Here is a 9,122-nt window from a genome sequence, read left to right on the forward strand (position 1 = left end):
AAACCTTCTCGAATCGCAAGAGAGAACGGAGAATTTTCGAATAGCCACTAAATCACCTCAATGGGGATACGTATCTCTCCAACAAGCAAATCATACTTCATCTTGACATAAGGAATAGGGCATTCAAAGCTCCCAACGAGAATCGATGAAGTCTTTCGATAGCATTGATGCAACGTACTTGATGTCGTTTCTTCGGAAAGTGCATTGTGTGCTCATTACCGTTGACATGGAAAGTGACATTGCCTTTGTTGCAATCTATAACAGCCCCTGCAATGTTTAAAAAGGGTCTTCCGAGGATGATAGCCATGGCATCGTCGTCGGGAATATCCAAGATAACAAAGTCTGTTAAGATAGTGGTATTAGCAACCACAACAGGCACATCCTCGCAAACACCGATAGGGAAAGCAGTTGATTTGTCGACCATTTGCAGAGAAATTTCAGTGGGTGTCAACTTATCCAATTCAACTCTACGATAAAGAGAGAGTGGCATAACACTAACACCGGCTCCAAGGTCACATAAGGCAGTTCTTACGTAGTTTCCTTTAATGGAGCAAGGTATAGTGGGCACTCCGAGATCACCAAGTTTCTTAGGAGTTCCACCTTTAAAAGTTTAGTTGGCAAGCATGGTGGAGATCTCAAGATCTGGTATCTTCCGTTTATTAGTCACGATATCTTTCATGTACTTGGCATACGGAGACATCTTGAGCATATCAGTTAACCGCATCTACAGAAAGACGGGTTTTATCATCTCAACGAAGCGCTCAAAATCCTCATCATCCTTTTTCTTGGATGGCTTAGGAGGAAAGGGCATAGGTCTCTGAACCCATGGCTCTCTTTCTTTACCATGCTTCCTAGCAGTGAAGTCATTCTTGTCGTATCTCTTAGGTTGTGGATTATCGGGATTAACCGTAGGTTCAATCTCCACATCCTCGTCATGGCTAGGTTGAGCATTATTATGAACATCACTGTCCATATTGTCACCAGGTTCATGTTCATCACCTGATTGTGTTTCTGCATTAGACGCAGAAATATCATTAGGTTCTTCAGGTGTGACTGTATTTGGTGAACTGGCGTGCAGGTTTCTATCATCCTTCTTCTTCTCCTTAGGATGACTAGGTGTATCAGCATTGACTCCTTGAGAATCTTGATCAATTCTCTTAGGATGACCTTCAGGATACAAAAGTTCCTGGGTCATTTTGCCTCCTCTATTAATGACTCTGACAGAGTTGTCATTTAGTTCATTGAGCGGGTCATTCTGAGCTTTAAGTACTTGTTCTACCTGAGTAGTAATCATAGAGGCATGTTTACTCAGAAGCTTCAGATCATTGACATTTTGGTCTACACAAGCACTTAAATGGCTAAGCATACGAGTACTTTGTTCCAAATGTCTGCTAACATAATCATTGAAACTCTGTTGTTTGGCAACAAAGTTGTCAAATTCATCAAAGCATAGGCTAGCAGGTTTATCCAAAGGAATATCACTCTCATCAAACCTACGCAGAGAATTCACTTCTACTACCTGTATCGGGTTATCGAGACCATGAATCTCTTCGATAGGTGGTAGATTTTTGACATCTTCAGATCTAATGCCTTTCTCTTGCATAGATTTCTTGGCTTCTTGCATATCTTCGGGACTGAGGAATAGAATACCTCTTTTCTTCTGAGGTGGCTTAGGAGGTGGTTCGGGAATAGTCCAAGCATTATCGTTGATCAAGATATTATTCAGTAGGGTCTCAGCTTGTTCTACAGTTTGTTCCCTAAAAACACAACCGGAACAACTATCTAGGTGGTCTCTAGAGGCATTAGTAAGTCTGTAATAGAGGATATCAAGTATCTCGTTCTTCTTAAGAGGGTGATCACGCAAAGCATTCTGTAGTTGGACGAGCCTCCCCCAAGCTTGTGGAAGACTCTCTTCTTAGAGTTGAGCAAACTTGTATATTTCCTGCAAGGCAGCTTGCTTCTTATGGGCAGGGAAATATTCTCACAGAAGTAATAAACCATCTCCTGGGGACTACTCACACATCCAGGAGCAAAAGAGGTGAACCAGGCTTTAGCATCATCCTTTATAGAGAAAGGAAACAGCTTAAGGGTAGTAGTGGCGGATATTCTCCTCATTAGTGAAAAGGTTGGCTATTTCGGATAGTTTGGCAAGATGGGCTATGACCGTCTCAGAATCATAACCGTGAAAAGGATCAACTTCGACTAGAGAGATTATCTCAGGGTCGACTGAGAATTCATAATCCTTATCGGTGACAAAGATAGGCGAAGTGGCAAACTTCGGGTTATTTTTCATCCTAGCTTCCCGAGATTTTTCCTTCCACTTGAGAAGTAATTTCTCAGCGTCATAGGCATCCTTACACGCAAGAAAATCCTCAGCTATCTCTCCCTCCATAACATAACCCTCAGGTATATCACGCAATTCATATCTAAGAGAGCTAGATCTAGCAGGAGTAAAAGCAGGTTCTATCTCAATAGTATCGGCATTTCAGAAGCATCACGAGCATTGGCAGTAACTCTAGCAATATGAGCATCAAGGAATACCCCTAGTGGAACATCAGGCAAAGGAGTATCTCTAGCAGTATCAAGCATAGCATCATCAGGCATATTATCTCTAGCAGTATCGAGCATGGTATCAAGCATAGTATCATCTGGCAAAATAGCATCTCTAGCATCATCAGGCAATGCAGTATCAAGCATAGTATCAAGCATAGCATCTCTAGCAGTAGCATCATAAGCATCATCAAGCACATGCGACATATCAAGATTTCTAGCAGGAGGTGATGTCGCAAACTTACTCATAACTGAAGGTGAATCAAGTGCAGAGCTAGATGAAAATTCCTTACCTCCCATCATAGTTGAGGGCAAGACTTTGGTCTTCGGATCCTTCAGATTCTTCATAGTAATCAGCAGATATAGATCCCAAGTGACTTAGAGAATATAGCAATACCTCCCTCGCAACGACGCCAGAAAAATGCTGATTGCAATCTCTGGCGATGGCTAGACGAATGCTGATGACAACAAACCTTCCCCGACAATGGCACCAGAAGAATGCTGCTAGGACTCCTCGGCAACAAAACTAGAATAATGTTGTTGATGCCGCACCAGCGCGTGGGTTCGCAGCAGTTTTCGAGGGTAGAGTATTCGACCCAATTTGTTGGTTAGCCAGGCAGGAGGTGAGAGGATACTCTCGAGTATTAGCAGCAGAATTTGTCAGATTCAACCACACTTGAAAGATTAGTATCTGCAAGCACAGTAGTAACAACAAAGTAGCGAGTAACGTCAGTGTAACGAGCAATAGCAGCGGCAAGGAACAACAGTAGTGACAGCAGTAGCAAGTAGCAACAGAGTAAGACAAGTAACAGCAGTAGCAACAGTAGTAGCAGCAGCAGAGCAAGACAAGTAACAACAGTAGGACAAACTCGTAGGCAATGGGTCGGTGATTTGTTTGGATGATATTCATCATGCAACAGCTATAACACGGAGAGATATGTGGCTAGCTCCCGTTCGTCAATTTGATGTAGGCATGCATTCCGTGTGTCGTCATACGTGCTTAGGGAAAAGAACTTGCATGACATCTATTGTCCATCCCTCCCGTGGCAGCGGGGTCCAAAAGGAGACGATTTCCCCTCTCCGGAGCCCAAGACGGACTCAAGATCTTCCCTCTAGATGAAGAACAGGTGGTGGCAGCGCCTCCGTATCGAAAACGCGACGAAAACTTTTCTTTTTATTTTTTCTGGGAGGAAAGGGGACTTATAGACCTGAGGTTGGGGGCGGCAGAGCCGTGTGGGCCCCACAAGCCTGCCCACCGCCACGAGGGGGGTGGTGGCGGAGCCACGGCTTGTGGCCCACTGGCCCACCCCCTGAGGTGGAACTTGGCGTAGATATTTTTCTTATTTTCCAAAACCGCTCTCCGTAAATTTTTAGGACGTTTGGAGAACTTTGATTTCTGCACAAAAATAACACCAAGGCAATTCTGCTGAACACAGCGTCAGTCGAGGTTAGTTCCATTCAAATCATGCAAATTAGAGTCCAAAACAAGGGCAAAAGAGTTTGGAAAAGTAGATACGATGGAGACGTATCAATGGGTTGGATGAGATCTATTATGTAATCGAGTTAGTTTTGATGGGGATTGATCCCTAGTATCCACTATGTTCTGAGATTGATGTTGCTACTAGTTTGCCATGCTTAATGCTTGTCACTAGGGCCCGGGTGCCATGATTTCAGATCTGAACCTATTATGTTCTCGTCAATATATGTGTGTTATAGATCCTATCTTGAAAGTTGTAGTCACCTATTATGTGTTATGACCCGGCAACCCCGGAGTGACAATAGCCGGAACCACTCTCGGAGATGACCATAGTATGAGGAGTTCATGTATTCACTAAATGCTAATGCTTTGTTCCGGTTCTCTATTAAAACGCGAACCTTAATATCCCGTAGTTTCCATTAGGACCCAGCTACCACGGGAGGGATGGACAATAGATGTCATGCAAGTTCTTTTCCCTAAGCATGTATGACTACATACGGAATACATGCCTACATTACATTGACGAACTGGAGCTACTTACATATCTCTCCATGTTATAACTGTTGCATGATGAATGTCATCCGGCATAATTATCCATCACCGATCCTTGCTACGTTACTTTGCAGCTGTTGCTGTCGTTGCTGCTACTGTTACTCTATCACTACTGCTACTGTTACTCTATCACTACTGCTGTCACTGCTGCTACAGTTACTGTTGCTACTGTTGCTATCACACCACCTTGCTACTGATACTTTGCTGCAGATACTAAGTCTTTCAGGTGTGGTTGAATTGACAACTCAACTGCTAATACTCGAGAATATTCTTTGGTTTCCCCTTGTGTCGAGTCAACATATTTGGGTTGAATACTGTACCCTCGAAAACTGTTGTGATCCCCTATAATTGTGGGTTATCCTAGAGTCACAGTGTAACCTCACGAGGTTCTCTAGATGTGAATAATGCTCCGGGGATTGATGACTTGGTCCTTTAACAAAATATTTTCATGAGTAAGATATATATTCTGAACACAAACCGTTTGAAGGTTCTAAAGGCTACGATTTCAATATGGGTGAGATGATCATAGTAGGTTTGGAGGTAATCTTCTTCTTTCTCTTCTTTTGGTGGCATGACCTGCCCTTCTTTTGGAGCTCGACCCCCCTTGAATTCCTTGCCTTTGTTCTCCTTGGTAGCTCCTACTGGTTCCTCCTCCGCGGTTCCATCTTCATCAGCCAAGCATATTCCTCTACGTGGTTAAAGGAAGGACAAGGCATGATACCCGACTTGATAGTTCTCACAGAAAAGCAGCACGAAACAAGAATAGAGGATTTATCTATGGTACTGGGGTCAAATCATCGCAAGAAATATATAGAGAATTTTTTACAAGGAAATGCGTGTCTCACAAGAAAACGGTGCCACGAAAGTGCCTGAGGGGCCCACTAGACATCAGGCGACGCTAGGGGGCATGGCGCACCCTGGTATATGGTGGACACCTAGGTTACCTTCCCGTGTGTTTCTCAGTTTCCTAATTTTTCTAATATTCCAAAACGGACGGAAAATATTTTTGCAGGTTTTTCTGAGTCTGTTTACTTATCTTATCACATACCTCTCCCTTTTAAGGGTTCTAGGGTATTCTGGAAGGTCTCCCTAGTGTGAGCCTCCGCTGTCATAGTTTGGATAATATTTGTTTCAACATTAATTGGTGTACGTGAAATATTGTATTTTATTGTTTGTCCATTGACCACCTTCGGATTAGTGCCTCCAGGGTTATTGATCTTAATAACTCGAGACCGATAAACTTGTTCGATGATATATGGTCCTTCCCATTTGTAGTGAAGTTTCCCTGCAAAAAATCTAAGACAAGAATTGTATAATAGAATATATTTACCAACTTAGAATTCTCGCTTTTGGATTCTTTTGTCGTGCCATCTTTTAACTTTTTCTTTGAATAGTTTGGCATTATTATAAGCTTCGGTTCTCCATTCATCTAATGAGCTAATAACAAATAACCTCTTTTAACTAGCAAGTTTGAAATCATAGTTGAGTTCTTTAATTGCCCAATAAGCTTTATGGTCTAACTCAAAAGGTAAATGACATGCTTTCACATAAACCATTTTGTAAGGAGACATACCCATAGGATTTTTATAAGCTGTTCTGTATGCCCACAATGCATCATCTAATTTCCGAGACCAATTCTTTAGGGACCAATTGCCAGTCTTTTGCAATATGAATTTTATTTCCCGGTTTCTTAATTCTATTTGACCACTAGACTCAGGATGATAGGAAGATGCAATTCTATGGTTAACATCATATCTAGCAAGCAACTTACGAAAAACACCATGAATAAAGTGTGAACCACCATCACTCATTACGTATTTATCAACTCCAACATGTGGGAAAATAACTTCTTTAAGCATTTTAATAGAGGTGTTATGATCAACACTATTGGTTGGAATAGCTTCTACCCATTTAGTGACATAATCAACAACAACCAAAATATGTGTATACCCACTAGAGGAAGGAAAAGGTCCCATACAATCAAATCCCCAAACATCAAATTGTTCAATAACAAGTGAACAATTCATAGGCATTTCCTAGCGTCTACTTATATTACCAATTCTTTGACATTTATCACAAGAGAGGACAAACTTACGAGCATCTTTGAAAAGAGTAGGCCAATAAAATCCAGACTGTAATACCTTATGCGCAGTTCTATCTCCCGCATGGTGTCCTCCATAAGCCTCGGAGTGACACTTTCGAAGGATGTGTTCCTCTTCATACTCAGATATACAACGTCTAATAATACCATCTACTCCCTCTTTATAAAGATGTGGTTCATCCCAAAAGTAATGTCTTAAATCAAAGAAGATTTTTTTTCTTTTGTTGATATGTGAAACTAGGTGGTATGTATTTAGAAACAATGTAATTAGCATAATCAGCAAACCACGGTGTGTTATGAGAAACATTGCTCAAGTAATTCTTCAATAGGAAAGCTATCATCAATAGGTAGTGGGTCATCAAGAACATTTTGTAACCTAGACAAGTTATTAGTTATGGGGTTCTCAGCTCCTTTCCTATGAATGATATGCAAATCAAATTCTTGTAGAGAAAGAACCCACCAAATAAGTGTATGCTTAGCATCTTTATTTTCCATAAAATATTTAATAGCAGCATGATCACTGTGAACAATTTCTTTAGAATCAACAATGCAATATTTGAATTTATCACAATCAAATACAACTGCTAAAAATTGTTTTTCAAGGGTAGCATAATTTATCTGGGCACTGTCTATAGTTTTACTAGCATAATGAATAACATTTAATTTCTTATCAACTCTTTGTCCTAGAACAGCACCAGCAGCATAATCACTAGCATCACACATAATTTCAAAAGGCAAGTTCCAATCAGGTGGTTGAACAATAGGTGCATATGTTAAGGCTTCTTAAGTGTTTCAAAGGCTTCTTCACAATCCTCATCAAAAGCGAAAGGAACATCCTTTTGTAGTAAATTGGTAAGAGGCCTAGAAATTTTAGAGAAGTCTTTAATAAACCTCCTATAGAAACTAACATGACTAAGGAAACTACGGACACCTTTAATATCTTTAGGACATGGCATCTTCTCAATTGCATCAACCTTAGCCTTATCCACCTCAATACCTCATTTGGAAATTTTATGACCCAAGGCAATACCTTCATTCACCATAAAGTGGCACTTCTCCCAATTCAATACAAGGTTAGTTTTCTCACATCTCTGCAAAACTCGAGCAAGGTTGCTTAAGAAATCATCAAAAGAAGTTCCGTATACGGAAAAATAACCCATGAAGACCTTAACAATATTTTCACAAAATTCAGAGAATATAGTTGTCGTACATCTTTAAAAGGTAGAAGGTTCATTGCATAATCCAAAAGGCATATGTCTATAAGCATAGTTTCCAAAAGGACAAGTAAAGGTGGTTTGCTCTTGATGAGGTTGTGATACAGGTATTTGGGAGAAACCGGAATAACCATCGAGAAAGCAAAAAATGTGTGTGATTTGATCATCTTTCTAGCATTTGGTCTATGAAAGGTAAAGTATAATATTTTTTTCTAGTTGCTTTGTTTAATTTTCTAAAATCAATCACCATTCTATAGCGAGTCACAATTCTTGGTGGAATGAGTTCATTTTATCGCTAGGGACAACAATAATACCTCCTTTCTTAGGAACACAATATAAGGGACTTACCCATCTACTATTAGCTATGGGATAAGTTATACCTGCTTCCAGAATCTTTAATATTTCATTTCTTACCACTTCTTTCATTTTGGGATTCAGTCTTGTTGTTGATCAACAACGGCTTTAGCGTCTAGTTCTATATTAGTATTGTGCTCACATAGAGTGGGACTAATGCCCTTAAGATCATCAAGAGTATACCCAATAGCAGATCGGTGCTTCCTTAAAGTTTTTAAAAATCTTTCCTCTTCATGCTCTATAAGGTTAGTATTGATAATAACAGGATATATCTTCTTTTCATCAAGATAAGCATATTTCAAAGTGTTAGGTAATTGCTTTAGTTCAAACACAGGATCACCCTTGGGTGGAGGAGAACCTCTTAGAGTTTCAACAGGCAAGTTGTGTTTAAGGATAGGCTTTTTCTCAAAGAACATATTATCTACTTCATTTCTTTCATGCATATGCCTATCATTTTCATGGTATAGAAAATATTGTTCTGATGGATCAGTAGGAGGAATGGAAATAGAATCAAGACCAATTACATCATATTTACTAGGCAATTCTTTATCATGGGGTTGCTTACTAAACTTGGAGAAATGAAACTCATGAGACATACCACCAAAATTAACATTGACACTTTCCTTTCTGCAATCTATTTGAACATTGACACTGTTCAAGAAGGGTCTACCAAATATTATGGGACATAAGTTATCTTGTGGTGAGCCAAGTAGTAGAAAATCAGTAGGGTATTTACCTTTTCAGACAATACTTCAACATCCCTAACAATCCCAAGTGGTGTGATGGTGTCTCTATTAGCAAGTTTAATAGCAGGTGCTATCTCATGCTTAATTTCTTGATATAAGGTAATTGGAATAGCACTAACACTAGCAAC

The sequence above is a fragment of the Hordeum vulgare genome, chromosome 2H (assembly GCF_904849725.1).
Source record: "Hordeum vulgare subsp. vulgare chromosome 2H, MorexV3_pseudomolecules_assembly, whole genome shotgun sequence".
Lineage (NCBI taxonomy): Eukaryota > Viridiplantae > Streptophyta > Magnoliopsida > Poales > Poaceae > Hordeum > Hordeum vulgare.